Source organism: Protopterus annectens, chromosome 8.part0, assembly GCF_019279795.1.
Source record: "Protopterus annectens isolate FY-2018-M chromosome 8.part0, PAN1.0, whole genome shotgun sequence".
NCBI lineage: Eukaryota > Metazoa > Chordata > Ceratodontiformes > Protopteridae > Protopterus > Protopterus annectens.
In genome coordinates, this window is record NC_056741.1 from 1,832,276,312 (window position 1) to 1,832,292,728 (window position 16,417).

Sequence of the window (16,417 nt, forward strand, 5' to 3'; positions counted from 1 at the left end):
GGAGCATTATACTATGATGGGTCTGAAAAGGGCTGAGTATGTCCTAACTTGTTAATACTATTTGATAGCTAAAAAAAAAGGTTATCCCATCTTGTGCACAAAAGTCTGCTTATATATCTTTCTGTAAATGCAGTTTGTTCATAGGTTCATAGGTGTGTACTAGGCTAATGGCCCTGGAGCCTTTACAAGCCTAGCTCAAATAAAATTCCCCAGGCATCCTGCCACCCGATGTTAGTTCACAGTGCACCTATCCAGTAGGGCAACTGGAATGATCTCTGGAATGAAGTCTCTCTTATACATAAAACTCATCAAGAATTCTCTTGAAGAAGGCCAGCGAGGTGCTCTGCTTGACATGAATGGGAAGCTTATTCCAGAGTATGGGCAGTCTTTGGGAGATGAACCTGTCCCTCCAGCATGTTCTGTTAATTGTATAGTTTTTAACAAAGCAGGCAAAATGACTTTCAAAAGTCAACTGCAGCAAAAGTTATAAATCAATAAAATCGATTGAGAATCTGAAAGAAGTATTAACATTGTAACAAAAGTAAAGTCAATGATATTCCATGATGTGTGCACAGCATCATACATGAACAACAGGTAGCTGCTAGTATGTTCACACCTGCAACTGCATGAGGAAATCAAAGATCCACTCAAGTGTGACTTTTGGTCAGAGTTGAGCAGTGTGGTACCAGACTAAACTCATCAGGGTCTAAAACACTAGTTGCTGTCTCTCAGACCACCTTAGCACTTCTTGCACGGTTGCTAGTTATAGGCTTTAATTTCCCATCAATGGAAGTCTTTAAACCACAATCTCCTACTAATACATGGGAATGGGGAACAGAGGTAGGTACCAACACAAACCCAATTTGGCCAAAGCTCAAGCTGTAGAGAAAGAATGTATGCACCTAAGATAATCTGAGAAAAATACACCCCCAGTGCCATCACAGTTCTGGGGGGACACTAAGGAAACAGCCACTAGGAGAGAAGAACAAGCTTTCAGATAACGTGTTCTGGCTGTTTTCCAGAAATCACTGACTGAAAATGCACAACTTACAGTGTGCTCAAGCCACCATCTGCAATCTCCAGCACTGAATCTATCAAACAAATCAAGTGTACAGGCTGTGTTCATGAGGACTTAGTACTTGAAACCATGAAATTCATCTGAGTGAGGCGATTAAGAGTCAACTTTGTACAGCTAGCTGGCTTACAGATGAGAACATTTTTCTTAACTAAACTAGACATCCCAGACTGTAATACAATTCTTTATATCTGGTTCAAGACAAGATTTTACAAGGCCTACCATGGAAGGGGTTACCAGGACAATTCAGCAACTTTTGAGGGTGGGGATACTTTGAGAAAATAACAGGATTTGTAGTTGGGAGCCCCACACTCGCCCATCCCATCACTGGCACAGTATGTTCTCGTATGCTGTTGTACTGCTACTTATAAAAATATGAAAAATATCTTCACACTGAGCATGGCCACCTCTTAAGCATTCACAGCTAAGTAATTTCTGATCATTCAAATGGATAAATAAAACTAAATGTTCTTCATTAGATCACTGTTGCAACAGCCATAACTATATGGGATGCATTCTGCCAAGCTTTGGACATCTGTCTAGTGTATGGACTCCTTTCTCTTGTACTGTACATCTGCCCATAACAGTACATGCTGATATAAGAGGGATGTACTGGTGCACCAAAAATCAGAACTTTCTTGCCCAAATAGGCCAATGTCTGAAGCTGTACAACAAGAGATATTGTCATGTTGGGGGACAAAGGTAGAGTATTCCATTCCAGTCTGGAAAGAGTAGGAAAGGGATGAAGGTGGGAGGGGGCTAATACTGCAACTGTAATATCTTTGAACAACTACTGTTATGGTAGGTTAACATATCACCCTAACTACTACAGTTAGTGACTCATCTGTGTGTGTGTGTGTGTGTGTGTGTGTGTGTGTGTGTGTGTGTGTGCGCGCACACACACACACACACACACACACACACACACACCTGCACCTACCTTAGCATCCCTACAAAATGTGTCCAGTATTACTCCTGCTGCTTCTTTGAGACAATATAAAATCTAACCCTGGTCCATCTTCACTCTCTTGTATCCTAATCAATGCACAAAGTATAAAAAAAAAATGACCAGATTAATTTCTTAATTTTCTTACATAAGCCTTACTTAGTTGCAATCACAGAATCATGGGTTAAGGCCAAACAATCTTTATTTCTTTACATAATTTTCCCTGGTTACAACTACTTTTTGGAGCCCAGGCTAGGCACAAGAAAAGGAGGTAGAACTCTCCTTCTGTGTCAGTCACACTTTTGCTGAACAAAACACTGGCACAATTAATTATTCTAACTGGCTACTCGTGTCCCAAGAATATCATATTACATCTCACTGTAACATATTTGCCATGTCTCTCCTCACTCCCTGGTCTAAATAATTTTATAAAAGAAAATACTTTCTCACCAAAAATATAACAAATCTCATCATGCTTGGTGATTTCAATCTTAGCCTGTTCAGTCCCATTTCCAATAGCCTGAATACTTTTCTAATACAGTTCAACCTCACGCAGCTCATATCTCAGATTATTAGACCAACCTCAATACTCAGCACCACTCCCTCCTAGATCTTGTATTAACTAACAAACCTTGTCTTAGCTCAAACATCACCATCCATTTACCATCTTTCAGTGACCACTGCCCTATTAGTTTTCATAGCCATCATTTACATGTAAATGTACCCTGAAGCTCATATCTTGCTGTAATAAATCACACAGTAGCATTAACAAACTTAAAGCCAGACTCTCCTTAATTGACTTGTCACCAGTTTTGAGCTAATTTTAACATAATACTGCAGCAGAGCTACTCTTCTCATTGACTGGCGTATAAAACTCCTGCAACCCCTTTAATCTAATTGGCTATACAAACCTAAACCTAACAGCTGGTTAACCAATGAGTTTAAAGCTCTTCTACAACTGCAAGTCAAGGCATGGTATTCTTGGAAAGCACTTCCTACTAATATAATCAGACAATGTTACACCCAGCTACTCGACCTTGCCAAGCAATCTATAGTTGTCATAAAAATAACTTGATGAAATCATACCAAACTTCACTACAAAAATTACCCCAAAACCCCAGGAATTAAGTCAATTGTCGCACAGGATGGAAGAGCCTACCCTCCATTAATTCCATATCCTCTCAACTTTCTGCCTCTGATTTGCTTTCTCATTTCAGTAATATACCCAGTACTTTCTCTATTCAATACCAAACAGCATTTGACTTCCTTCTGCTTCAGAAGTGCCATACCAATGATGTCTAACCCATGCTTGAACAGATTAAATCGGACAGCCCCCCCGGTACTGAAAACCTGCTCTCACAGTTTGTTATTAATCACTATAGAGACAACATCATAACCCCATTAAAACACATTTACAACCTGTGTATTACTCTTAATTTTATGCCTAATATCTGGAAGAATGCTATTGTAAAACCTCTCCATAAGAAACCCAATCCATCAATGATGCATCAGTATCAGCCATATGTGACCCATTGACATCTGGTAGATTTCAGCCTTGTGTGCTATAGCCTCTGCCCATGGAATTTGTGAAATCATATGGGTAACACACCTGTGAGAATGCTGGATCGTAGGTGTCACCCCCTCCACTACCTGGCACACAGTGTAACATGCCAATTATGTATATAGCCGATGGGCACTAATGTACCTTGTAAGTCAGGTTGTTGCAGTTGCAGCTGCAGCCCCAATGCCATGAGAGATCACATCTGCATATGTGTTGTACTATTGCCCGTAACACCCATTTATAAGGATTGAAATATGCGGCCACTATAAATGGGTTGGATTGTGGGTATTTCATTTGGTTTCTGCTGATGAATGTAGCAATGGAAACAAATGAGCATGTAAGGTAAACAGGCAAAACTTTCACATACCCAGAAGCATTACCCATCTCTGCTGTTGGAAAGCCGAGGAGTTCACATAAGATGAGAAATGTAATCACATCCAATATATCTCAAGTCTGCCACGGCCTTCTACAACAGTGAAGTGTCTGGGTTTACCCGCTTTGAGTCGAAGCAGAAGAATGAGTAATGCTTTTCTGAAAATTCATTGTGGAAAGCATACTTTCAGAAACAAGATACATTTGTTTGCAGATGTCCAGCTCCAACTGTCTCCACCTGTATCTTACATATACCAATTCCATTATCAATAATAATGAAAAAAAATAATAAAAAAATACTCAAAGTGCACCAACAGCGTACCCAATCCAGCACACTGATAACATGACCCATGACATTTAAAATTCACATTACAGACACTCAATTACATATACTGCAATGAGATGCAGGCAAGATGATTCACATTACGGACACTCAATTACATATACTGCAATGAGGTACTGCAATGAGGTGTAGGCAAGATGATTCACATTACAGACACTCAATTACTTATACTGCAATGAGGTATAGGCACGATGATTCACATTACAGACACTCAATTACGCATACTGCAATGAGGTGCAGGCAAGATGATAAACCTTACATACCCAAATCAGAGATGAAACACTCAGAAGCAACAAACCAGAGAAATTAATACTTTTTCTGCAAAAAGTTAAATGAATGCTTTCAAAAGGGTCTATATTACATTGTCAAACTTTTAAAAGTTCGAACATCATATGGTTGACACCATATGATTAAACATTTAAAAGTTTGAACGTTTCAATGGAGATCTCCGTACAGTGTGGAAACAGAAGTTTTCCATTGTCTGCACTGTAGTGCAATCTCAGAGTTGGTATATTTAAAGAGCGGGGGTGTGGGGGTGCAGGTGGCTTGCCCCCTGCTTAACCTTTTAGGTAGTTTTTTTTCTGTTTTTTTTTTATTTGATTTTCGAACTTGTAAGAGTTCAAACATATGGTCTCGACCATATGATGTTCGAACTTTTAAAAGTTCGATAACATGATATAGACACTTTCAAAATGCCACTAATCAGTAGCAATCACTGACTAAAGCAAGTTCAAATAATCAAGAAAATATGCTTATGTTGGCCTAAATAGTTCACAATACAGTAGAAACATCTGTAAAGCATTGCTGAACCTTGTGGAAGTAAGCAGAGCTGCCCAAATGCACCCAATTTATAGTAGAAAAAAAGTGGAAAACTAACTCTTGTGTAACCTTTCTTAAATACTTCTCATCTACTTTTTATGGATGACTTACAACTGTATAGCTTATCAGATGAGGAGCTGAAACCGCAACTGCAAGTGGTTAAAGCTTTCTCAGATATAAAAATGACGTCTTGATAAATGTGCAGGAAAGTGGCAGTACCAAGCAAATATCAATCTGTGACAGGAATGTGATATAAAGAGACTTGAGCTAGAAGGAATGAATAAATATATGGGAACTGATGAAGGATCACCAACAAAATGTGAGTAAATGCAAATAAAACTCTGTAAGGAATACTCCAGAAGACTAAAACTAATATTGAAAACTGCTTTGACATTCTGGAATAAAGTCCAAGTTATAAACCAATTTGCTCTTCCTGTTTTAAGTTACAGTTTTGGTGTGATTGACAGGCCCCAAAAGGTATTGGATCATTGGGGCAGAAAAAAGTACAAAAATGCTTCATACTTAATGATATATAGAAATCACTGTATACCAAGATTATATATATTGCATGCTCTGAAGGAGGTATAGGCCTCCTCAAAACTGATTACATGAATATAACTGCAATCATGGAACTGCATACATAATGGTTGATCTCATCAAATCCAAATATAGTGAAAGTTTTAAAACATGAGGAGAGAAAGTGTAAAATGACCTCTGCTTAGTTTAGCAGAAGCATTCAGTTTGCAAGCAGAAATGGAAATCAAATTTGAAGTAGACAAAAATCAGACAGCAACTTAATATGCCAAAAAAAAAGTAAGAATTTAAAGCATACATCGCAACTGTCCAGATTTTCAAAGAATGTTTAGATTTTCGACTTATATTTTTTGTCTGTTTGTCATAAAATTTGTGTTTTTTGAGCAAATCACAGGGGAGTGAAGTCACTAAATAATGACAAACGTTTGAGTTTCAGACTTCATATCCTTCAGAAAAATGAATGCTAACACAAATCCTGTTATTGTAGCAACGTTTTTATGTTTATAAGATCAATGTTTAGAATCTGTCCCTATTTTTGGACCTTTGTCAACCCATTATTTTAGGCTTTGTCCAGATTTCTTGCGCTTAGAGGTTGAGAGGTATGATGTAAGGAGAAGGATCGGATGAGAAGGAAGAAAATGTGGAAAAGCCATAAATTTAGTGACAAGTATTAAGATGTTCTGGAATAACCTCATGCTGATCAGGATTTGACACAGGAATGGATAAGGAGAGGTGAGTTGAAACCGAAGGATGAAAGGTTAATAATGGCAGCTCAGGACAGTGGGCTACATACATGTTGGTTTACAAAGTCCATTGAACGTGTGGGAGAAGCAGACAAATGTAGGTTCTCTAAAAAATAGATGTGAGAAAACCAGGTATGTAGTTCATGAAAAAAGACAAAAGTAGCATTCATCATTGAAATTGCTACACATTGTGATTACAGTGTGTAGCAATTTCAATGATGAATGAAATTGAAATTGCTACTCATTGCGATTACAGTGTCTCATAGCGAGACAAAAGTCACAAAAACAAGATGTGCAGGCAGAAATAAGGGCAATGCTACTAATACACACAATTCCTTATGAATTGCAGAAATCTATGATAGGTATTGCAGGTGCTGCGAAGGGCAATTTGGGCTAACATCAAAGACTGAAACAATGTTAACTTCTTGAACTTCAATCATAGCCTGACTTAGAAATGGTATCCATTCCCATAGTGATATTAGAACCCCAAAAGATATGAAGAAATTAATCCAGACAACTCACACATCCATCTAAATGGTATGTTTACAAAACAACATGCAATCTGTCCAAGTTTAACCCAGGCATATTCATTACTACCCTGTCATCTATTAACTAGAGTATCTTAAAATCCTACCCTTAGTAATGCTGTAAGTGAATTCAATGCAACTTCCCTAAATAGTTTTGCACCTCCTAGAAGGAGGCGAGTAAATACAAATAATACAATTTGGCTATCCTAAAAGAGTAGAATGCTAATGCGGGAAAAAGAAAAAATGTGGAAGGAATGGCAGTAATATAAAACATCACAATATCCTGAAAACTGCAGAATGCTCCACATCTGTAAAGCAAGTAAAAGAATACAAAAAAACTATAGTGCAGCAACATTCAGAACAATAGTTAACACAACCCAAATAATTCTGGACAACCATTACACAAATCTTTCATCCTGACCAAATTTTCAACCCTAATTCCTCTCGCAATAATTTATCACTCAAAACTATGGTAGTATTCAGCTCTTATTTCATAGATAGTACAGTGTTCCTAACCAAGGATTCTCATATCTAAACCTTCCCCTGCCCAACAGACACAAATCACTATGTCCACATTCACTTTCAGATCTGTGTCCTCATCCTATATAAAACAACTTGTAAACTCAAACCATGTTCAGCTTCAGCTGGTGACCTCCCAAGTGAGTAGCTTAAAATACCAGCCCATAGCATTGCCTATCCCGTCTCAGTCCTTATAAATAGGTCATCTTTCTACACAAAAGAGGAAATTCAACTAACATCACTAACTCTAGATCTATAGTAATCATTGGTTCATAAGAGAATAGTAGGCTAATTGCCCTGAAGGACCATTTTAAGCTTAACCAATAACCCGAAGTCAGAATCAAACCCTGTATTTTGTATCTATGAAGTGAAGACCTTAACCATTATGCTAAACTCACCTTCTCTAAAATATATGAAAAGTGCACTCAAAAACAATTGCTAAACTATCTCCTGTAGGAAGAACTCATATCCCTCACACAACACAGTTTCCTTATCTCCCATATTAATAATACTGCACTTCTAACGCTTACAGATAATACCAATAAAGCTAGAGATAATGAAAAAGGAGTGCCAAAGCCACAGACTAAAACTCAACATGAAGAAATGCATTATAGTGCCTCTGAGAAATTGTTCACCCAGGCTGATTACTCCATAGATAAAACAACCCTAAGAACTGACTGGGTAGTTAAGGATCCGGGAACATATACAGACAGTAACCTGGCCTCTGACCAACACATAGACAAAATAGTAAGAAATTAATTCTATGTCACCCAAGTCATAAGCAAAAGTATGGCATCCAAGTTCAAGGAAGTTATACTACCACTAAACCCAGTCCATATCAGACTCATTATTGAGTTCAATAACCCCCTTGGCATGTACCCCACCAGGCACTTGCAGCAGTTGGAATGCCCTTAAAAGTTCATCACCAGGAGCATCTAGGGTATGAATACTCAAATACCTTGTCCTACTGTACACAGTCTCCTACAGGTTACTGACAGGTGATCTTGCCTAGCATATAAGACATCCTCAGATCCAGCTGTGATGGATCTCTTGCACATTTGCAAAACAAACAACAGTAGAAACACTAGATCAAAAGACCTGAACTTTGCCTGTGACATAAACAGAAATGCTGGAGAGACTGTTTTGTCTCAACAGATCTCTGTGCTATGGAATAAGCCCCACATCTACATGAAGGTAGGCTCATCCCCTGACTCTATTCAAAAGAAACCTTGATCATAGGTTGGGAAACCATAAATGTACCTCCCCAGTCTGGCCACTATATCTCTGGTGGAGAGGGGTCAATACTAAGTAAATTAATCCCCAACTAACATGCCCCCAACACAACCCTTATCTACTGCTTTACTAACATACTTCATCATACAGGAATCTAAGGAACTCAAGGACAAAACTGGGTTGGGTTGCATGGCTGGGCTTGTAAAGACCCTGGTGGTCATTAGTCTAGTATAAACCTATGAACCTATTACTTATGCACAAAACTTGGCACAAAAATATACTGAATACATCATTTATACTTATTTTTTGCTACAACATATACTCCAAATTCAAGAGTTGACATAAGTAACTAAAGAGAATTTACATAATCTCTCAAAACATAAAAATGTACACTAATCTGCAGCATCCATCAGTAGGCTTGTAAGCATATACTACAATGTCTTACTGCAGCCACGTTTTTGTGTGAAGCAGACCACTGTTTCAGCTGAGCCAGTAGGAATACCTACACAGCATCTAAGCAATAAAACATGGCCATAATTACTCCCACATAGGTTCATAGGTGTGTACTAGGCTAATGGCCCTGGAGCCCTTACAAGCCTAGCCCATAGAATTGCCTTGGCATTGTGCCACCTGACGTTAGTTCCCAATACCTCTGTCAAGTAGAGCCACCGGAGTGATCCCCGGGGTGAACTTTCTATTTCCCATCCACTCATCAAGATTTCTCTTGAAGAGGGCCAGTGAGGTGCTCTGCTTGACATGTATGGGAAGCCTATTCCAGAGCATGGGCAGTCTCTGGGTTATGAACCTGTCCCTCCAGCATGTTCTGTTGATTGTGGTAATGAGGCTGAGGTCTCTGGAGCATGTGGTGCAGAGGGATTGGAATTTCTTTAGATGTAGCATTTCTAACAGAGCTGGATCAGACATGGGTTTGTAAGTCACGCAGAGATTGTCTCTTAGTAGACAATATGAGACAGAGAAAAGTTGGAGTGTTTTGAGCCTGTCCATGTGTTTAAGGCCTAGGATCCTCCTTGTGAGGTACTTTTGTGGCCTCTCCAGCTTTTGGAGGTGTCTAGTGAGGTACATGCCAAATGGGGCATTACACTTGATGACTGGTCTAATGAGGGAAGAGTAGAGAGAAGAGAGATGACAACCTCTTTCTTCCTGGATGCAAAACCCTTGGTAATGAGATGTGCCACATAGAAGGACTTTCTGACCACAGTGGCAATGTGGTGGTCGAAGGAGAGGTTGCTGTCAACCTGTGTCCCCAGATCTCTTATAATGCCTTCAGTGTTCAGTGGACTACCATCGATGTGGTAATTTGTAGGAAATGAGTTTTTTCCAAAGGGGATGACGACGCATTTTTTGGGCATTGAGCTTAAGGCCATGGTTTCAACAACAGTTGTTTGTCTCAGTGAGGCCTTTCTGTAGAGTGTCTGCATCACTTGGGGAGTTAATAATGGCTCACAGCTTGCAACTGTCTGTGAGCTTGGTCAGCCAGTGTCCCTCCGTGTTGGCCTGGACTTCTGAGAAGTAGATGCAAAACAGGAGAGGGTCCAGCACCAATCCCTGCGGGACTCCACTCATGACTGGTCGGCAGTCTGACTTGGAATCTGCTACTTTCCCACTCTGGGATCTATCTGTGAGCCAATTTGCAACCCATTTCATGATATATGGGTTGATGCCTAGTTTGGTGAGTCTATCTATAATTCCTGAGTAGGGAATAGTATCAAAGGCCTTGGCCAGATCGAGGTAGGCTGTATGAACTACCTTGCCTTCATCCACAATTCTGGTGACTGACTCAAAGAAGTCCACCAAGTTGAGCAGGCATGATCTAACCTTCACAAAACCAAACTGCACTGGATCCAGAGTTTGGAGATTCCCTATATCCTAATTAATTAGGTCCATGATGATGCGCGCCATAGCCTTACATATCAGACTCATCAGGCTAATTACCTGTTCCCAAGGTCTGTAGTTGCTCCCCCTTTATGGAGAGGGATGACTGTAGCAGTACGCCATTTGGAAGGGACAAAGCCTGAGGTGAGGCTGTGATTGAATAGGGCACACAGGTGAGGTGCCAGTTCACTTTGTAGTTCATTTAGGACACAGCCAGGGATATTGTCAGGTCCCATGGAAGCTATATTCTTGGCCTTGGACAGTGCTGTTTTAACCTGTGCAGCACTAATACTGGGTGCCTGGCATTCTTCCGGTATTGTGATTGGTCCTTTGTGGGGAGAGAGGGTTAAAGTTGGCACTGAATCTGTCAGCCAGTATATTGGCAATATCAGTTGGCTCAGTATAGGAGGTACCATTGTGCAGTAACTCTGAGGAAATCTGGATATTGCCATGGAGATTCTTGACATACCTATAGAAGGCCTTGTGTCTGTCTTTAGTATCTGCTGCAATTCTGCCTTCATAGCTAGCTTTACAGGATTTGATGAGGGATCTCAGCTTTGTGTTGAGGCTAATAAGGGAGGTTTTCTAGTCTTGGGACTTCACCTTTTTCTGCAACCATTTCTTCCTTCTGTTGTAAAGTTTGTTAATGGCATGGGACCACCAGTTTGGCTTCCTTTTTTGGGAGGAGACCGCCTTGGTTCTGTTGGATATGGCTTTATGTACGTGTTCATACAGTGCATTGGTGTATGATTCAGCAGTCATGCAACTATTCTCCATTTGCATGTGTGCCGTGAAGTTAGCCACCTCGGTTTTTAGGATCCCAAAGTTAGCTTGGGAGAAGTTTTCCATGGTGGTTACTATTGCAGGGGGTGTGGGTGGGATGTGGATTTCCATGGTGATTAGTTTGTGGTCGGATCTAACCAGGGAGGAATTGACTATTGGTGTAGAGCAACGATCACTCATGTTAGTAATAACCAGGTCAAGGATGTTGCTCTCTCTAGTGGGGGTAAGAATGAGCTGGTCCAGGGCATTGGAATTAATGAATTCCATAAAACATTGGGCAAGTGTATTGGTGCATAAACAGTTTTCCCAGTTAATGGAGGGATAGTTGAAGTCACCCAGTATGTTGTGTTGGACACTAATATTTTCCAAGGTACTTAGGAATGTGGAGTGAGAGTCTTGGGACATGGTTGGGGACCTATAGCAGGCTACGACCTAAATCGCTGTCTTGCTCACTGTTAGTTGTACCTGAAGTATCTCCGATGCATTATGCTGTGCTACTAGTCTGGAGGTGTGCATATCCTTTATGAATATGAAGACACCATCCCCTTCAGAGCTTCGTTCCAAGTTCTGGGGCCGAAAGGTGTGGAATGAGTTATAACCTGGTAGTGCAGGGCTGCTTTCTGCTGCTTTAAACCAGGTCTCTGTTACAGCACAAATGTTGATGTTCTCTATTTTAAGGAGGGCTTTGACCGTGTGCATCTTGAGATTTAGTCTTCTAGCATTGAGCAGCATGACCCTCAGATTGCATCTATTTATAGCTGTTACGGTGATAATTTGGTCTTTGGAATACCGCCTAAAAAAGGCACTATAGGGGGTGGCAAAAGCCTTAGCCAGTATCTGGAAACCCAGGGGTGACAGATGCAGGCCATCTCTGGCAAAGCATCCAGGTCTGTTAATCATGTCATCCCAAGCAGACAGATACTGAATCCCCCTAGAATGACACCAGAAACTTAGCCAATTGTTGAAGTCAATCATTTTCTGTTTGTACTGTGGTATCATTTTGGGCAATGGTAGGATGCTGCTCAGGGCTAGGGTCATACCTACCTGGGCTACATAATCAGATAGCTCCTCCATGTCTCCTTTCATGTAGTCCAGGGAGGTATGTCTCAGGCCATTCACACCCGCATGGACAGTGACAGAGTCATACTTGTACTTGTGGAGTACCTGAGTGCGTGTGTTATGTGTCGGATCTTGGCACCCGACAGACAGCTGACTGTTACCTTCTCCTTATTCAACCTAGTGAGTGGGATATCTGTATGCCTCACTATCGAGTCACCTGTGATTAGTGTATTGGGTAAGCTGTTCTGCCTTAGAGGCTTAGGTTTAGGAGCACACTGTGTGGGTGAGCTATGTGTCTTGTGAGTTGTGCTGTGTTATGGTAGTTGAGTGCATTTCTGCCTTGGAGGTCTCTGCTGTTTGGGTAGACTTCTTCTGAGAGCCTCTGTGAAGGTGGGTGTGTGGTTTGTGTTTTTATGGGAGAGCTGCGATGGTGGGTGTTCTGGAGGGCTATGTGTTCCTTGTGTGGTGCAGGTGTTGACCTTCTCCTCTTGACCAGCTATTCCAGTCTTGGCTGGAGAGTGCATGGCTTCCAATCTGGATATATAAGTGCATCTCTCACAGATCTGAGTGTTGGGGGTAAGAGGAGAGGGTTGTCTGTGTACATGAGACAGTTGCTACACTGCCTCAGGATGGCCAAGTTCACCAGGTTAATAGGAGAAAGTACACGAAACTAACCTTTACTTACGCCTGGAGGGATGGGCATTATTAATAAGTACTGGAACTGTTTCCTTATAGGACATTTAGTGCTAATAGCACTTACGTGTACTACAATAATTGCTACAAGAAGCCTAATAAAGTGCTAGACAAATAAGCTAGTTAAAGTGCAAGAGAGAAGAGTACTAGCAAAATCTAAGGGAAAAACTGAAGACCAGACTTTCTGCCACCGGTAATGGTTTACCCTAGCTTAGTGGCACTGCACGGCATGCAAACTTGCGCAAAACATGTTTTTTTAAAGCAGAAAGTTAAAAGGGATAGAAAAGCTGCCCAAATAGCCAATATGCTACAATTTCAGAGCTAGAAACCACTCCTCTTATGGTAGACAGGCTACCTAGTGCTTACCACTCCCACTGATAAGCTGAAAGGCTTTCCTCTAACACAGAAAGGTCTGGGGAACTCACAGACTACAATACAGTCCTGAATACGGGCAAATCTGTATCTGGACTACTATAGTTAACAGGAAAGGTGGGAAAACAAGCAAACAAGCTAGAACTTTTTTATTTATTTATTTTTTTACAGAAAATGCACACAAAACAGTAATAAAATCACTTTAAACACAGTGTAAGCTATCACACTTCAGTGTGAAGCAAAATACAGTAAATGCAGTTAAAATAAATGCAATACAATGGAAAAACTACTTAAAAGAATTGCAAAATGCAGTATAATCAAGAAAAAGCAAAATGGAGAAAGTTAAAGTCTCTCTTTCTCCTTCCTGTTGCTCTTATTTTATTTTCTGACAAATCTCTCTGATGATCTGGTGACTGCAGTTACTACATAATGACATACATTTGAGTTTCAGACTTCAAATCCTTCCCTTCAGAGAAATTGCATGTTAACACAAACCCTTTTATTCTAGCAACTTACTAAGTTCATAAAATCGGTATATTTAAAATCTGTCACTATTGTTATTTTTGGGCCTTTGACACCCCCCCCCCCCATTTTGTCAGGCTTTGTATATTTCCAGAGGTTGAGAGGTATGCTATGCTGCAATGTATTAACCTTAATTTTTACTGGGATCGTTGCTATAGCAACAAAAAACCAAGACCCGCATTACCTGTTGATAGGAATGCAAATTGAAAGTTTCATTCACAGTGAGAACTGAAAAGAGACTGGGGAAGAGGATGTACAGTAAAATGATACTGTGGGCAGGAGTTATGTCATGTTGTTAAGGTGGGTGTAACTTTGGTCATCCCAATTTCGTACCCGAATTTTAAACACTGGTTCATAGGTTCATACTAGGCTATCTGCCCTAGGGCATTTATAAGCCTAGCCAGAGTATGTTTGGCTTTCGCCACCCATTTTAAATTAATTTTGCTATGCCCTTTTTCGAGGTTAGTATACTGTGCCTCTGTCTAACAATGACACAGAAGTGATACCCGGGGTAAACCTACGATCTCCCATCCACTCATCAAGATTCCTCTTGAAGAGAGTCAATGAGGGACTCTGCCTAACCTGGACTGGGATTTTATTCCACAGTGAAGGGAGCATCTGGGTTATGAATCTGTCCCTCCAGCATGTCCTATTTATTTCAGTGCTGAGGTTCAAGTCTCTCGAGCGTGTAGCTTGATGGGATTTGGATTTTTTGAGGTGCAGCATGTCCCTTAATTCCGGGTTGGACATGGCTTTATATGTCAGGCACAGGTCGCCTCTGAGCAGGCGGTATGCCACTGAGTAGAGCTGGAGTTTCTTTAACCGGGCAGCATATGGCATCTGTTTGAGCCCTTTGATCCTCTTGGTGAGGTACTTTTGGGATCTTTCCAGTTGCTGCAGGTGTTTGGTATGGTACATCCCAAAAAGGGCATTGTACTCAATTATGGGCCTGATGAGGGATGAGTAAAGAGGCACGATGACCTCCCCTAATCTAGATGTGAATCCCTTCATGATTAGGTGGGCTATATAAAATGTTTTTCTAACCACTTTGGCCATGTGGTTGTCAAATGAGAGATTGCTATCAACTTGGGTCCCCAGGTCCCTAATTACTTCTTCTGTACTTAATGGATTACCACTTATGTGGTAATTTGTGAGCACTTTGTTTTTGCCAAAGGGGATGACTATACACTTTTTGGCGTTTAGCTTGAGGCCATGGCTCTGGCACCAGTTGTCTGTTTCTATGAGGCCCTTTTGGAGGATGCTTGTGTCGGCTGGAGAGTCGATTATGGCGCCCAGTTTGCAGTCATCTGTGAACTTGGTCAGCCACAGTCCTTCTGTGTTGGCCTGTACCTCTGAGAAATATATACCGAACAAGAGAGGTCCCAGGACTGAGCCTTGTGGGACGCCACTTGTAACTGGTTTGGAGTCTGACATGGCTCCAGCAATTCTAACCATGTAGGTTCTGTCCTTCAGCCAGTTTGCAACCCATCTAGTGACATAGGGGTTTATATTTAAGCTGGTGAGCTTATCTATAATGCCCGAGTGGGGTATTGTATCGAAGGCTTTTGCGAGGTCCAGGTAGGCTGTGTGGACCACCTTCCCTTCGTCAATGGCCTTGGTGACTGTTTCAAAAAAGTTAACCAGGTTTAAGAGGCAGGATCTGCCCTTAACAAAGCCAAACTGGGTAGGATCCAGTGTCTGTAGGTCCCCAATATCTTTATTTATGAGGTCCATGATGATCCTTTCCATAGCTTTGCAGACCAAGCTAGTCAGGCTTATGGGGCGATAGTTTCCAGGGTCCGTTGAGGCACCACCTTTGTGGAGAGGGACCACTGTTGCTGTACGCCACTCTTTGGGTACATATCCTGTAGTAAGGCTGAGATTGAACAGTAGTTTTATGTTTGGGTTTAGCTCTTCTTGGAGTTCATGTAGGACGCGGCCCGGGACACCGTCTGGTCCCATTGATGCTGTGTTTTCTGCTTTGGAGAGGGCGGCTCTTACCTGAGCATCTGAGATGTCAGGGGGGCAGCACTCTGCTGGGATAGATATTTGCCCTTTTGGTGGGGGGGGGGGAGTTTGCACTGAACCTGTCAGCTAGAATGTTGGCAATGTCTGTGGGTTCGGTATATTTTTTGTCATTTTGGACTAATTCTGAGCATATCTGAGAATTCCCACCTAGGTTCCTAACATAACTAAAGAAAGCCTTGTGATTATCCTTAGCGTCCTGTGCAATTTTTCTCTCGAAGCTGGCCTTAGACGATTTTATGAGTGCCCTTAGTTTTTTGCTAATACTGATCAGAGATGCCTTCCCTTTTTGGGATTTTGCTCTATCATGTAGTAGCTTCCTCCTTCTATTGTATAGTTTGTTTATGGCTGGGGTCCACCAGACAGGACGTCTGCCTTTGGAGGATTGGGTCTTGGTT

The 16,417-nt window shown here is 41.1% G+C and overlaps 1 non-coding gene across 1 annotated transcript; it reads right to left on the reverse strand.

Moving 5' to 3' along the window:
• Positions 1 to 563: 563 nt before the first annotated feature.
• On the reverse strand, positions 564 to 737 carry LOC122809912. Its single transcript, XR_006366017.1, has one exon.
• Between the last annotated feature and the right edge of the window lie 15,680 nt (positions 738 to 16,417).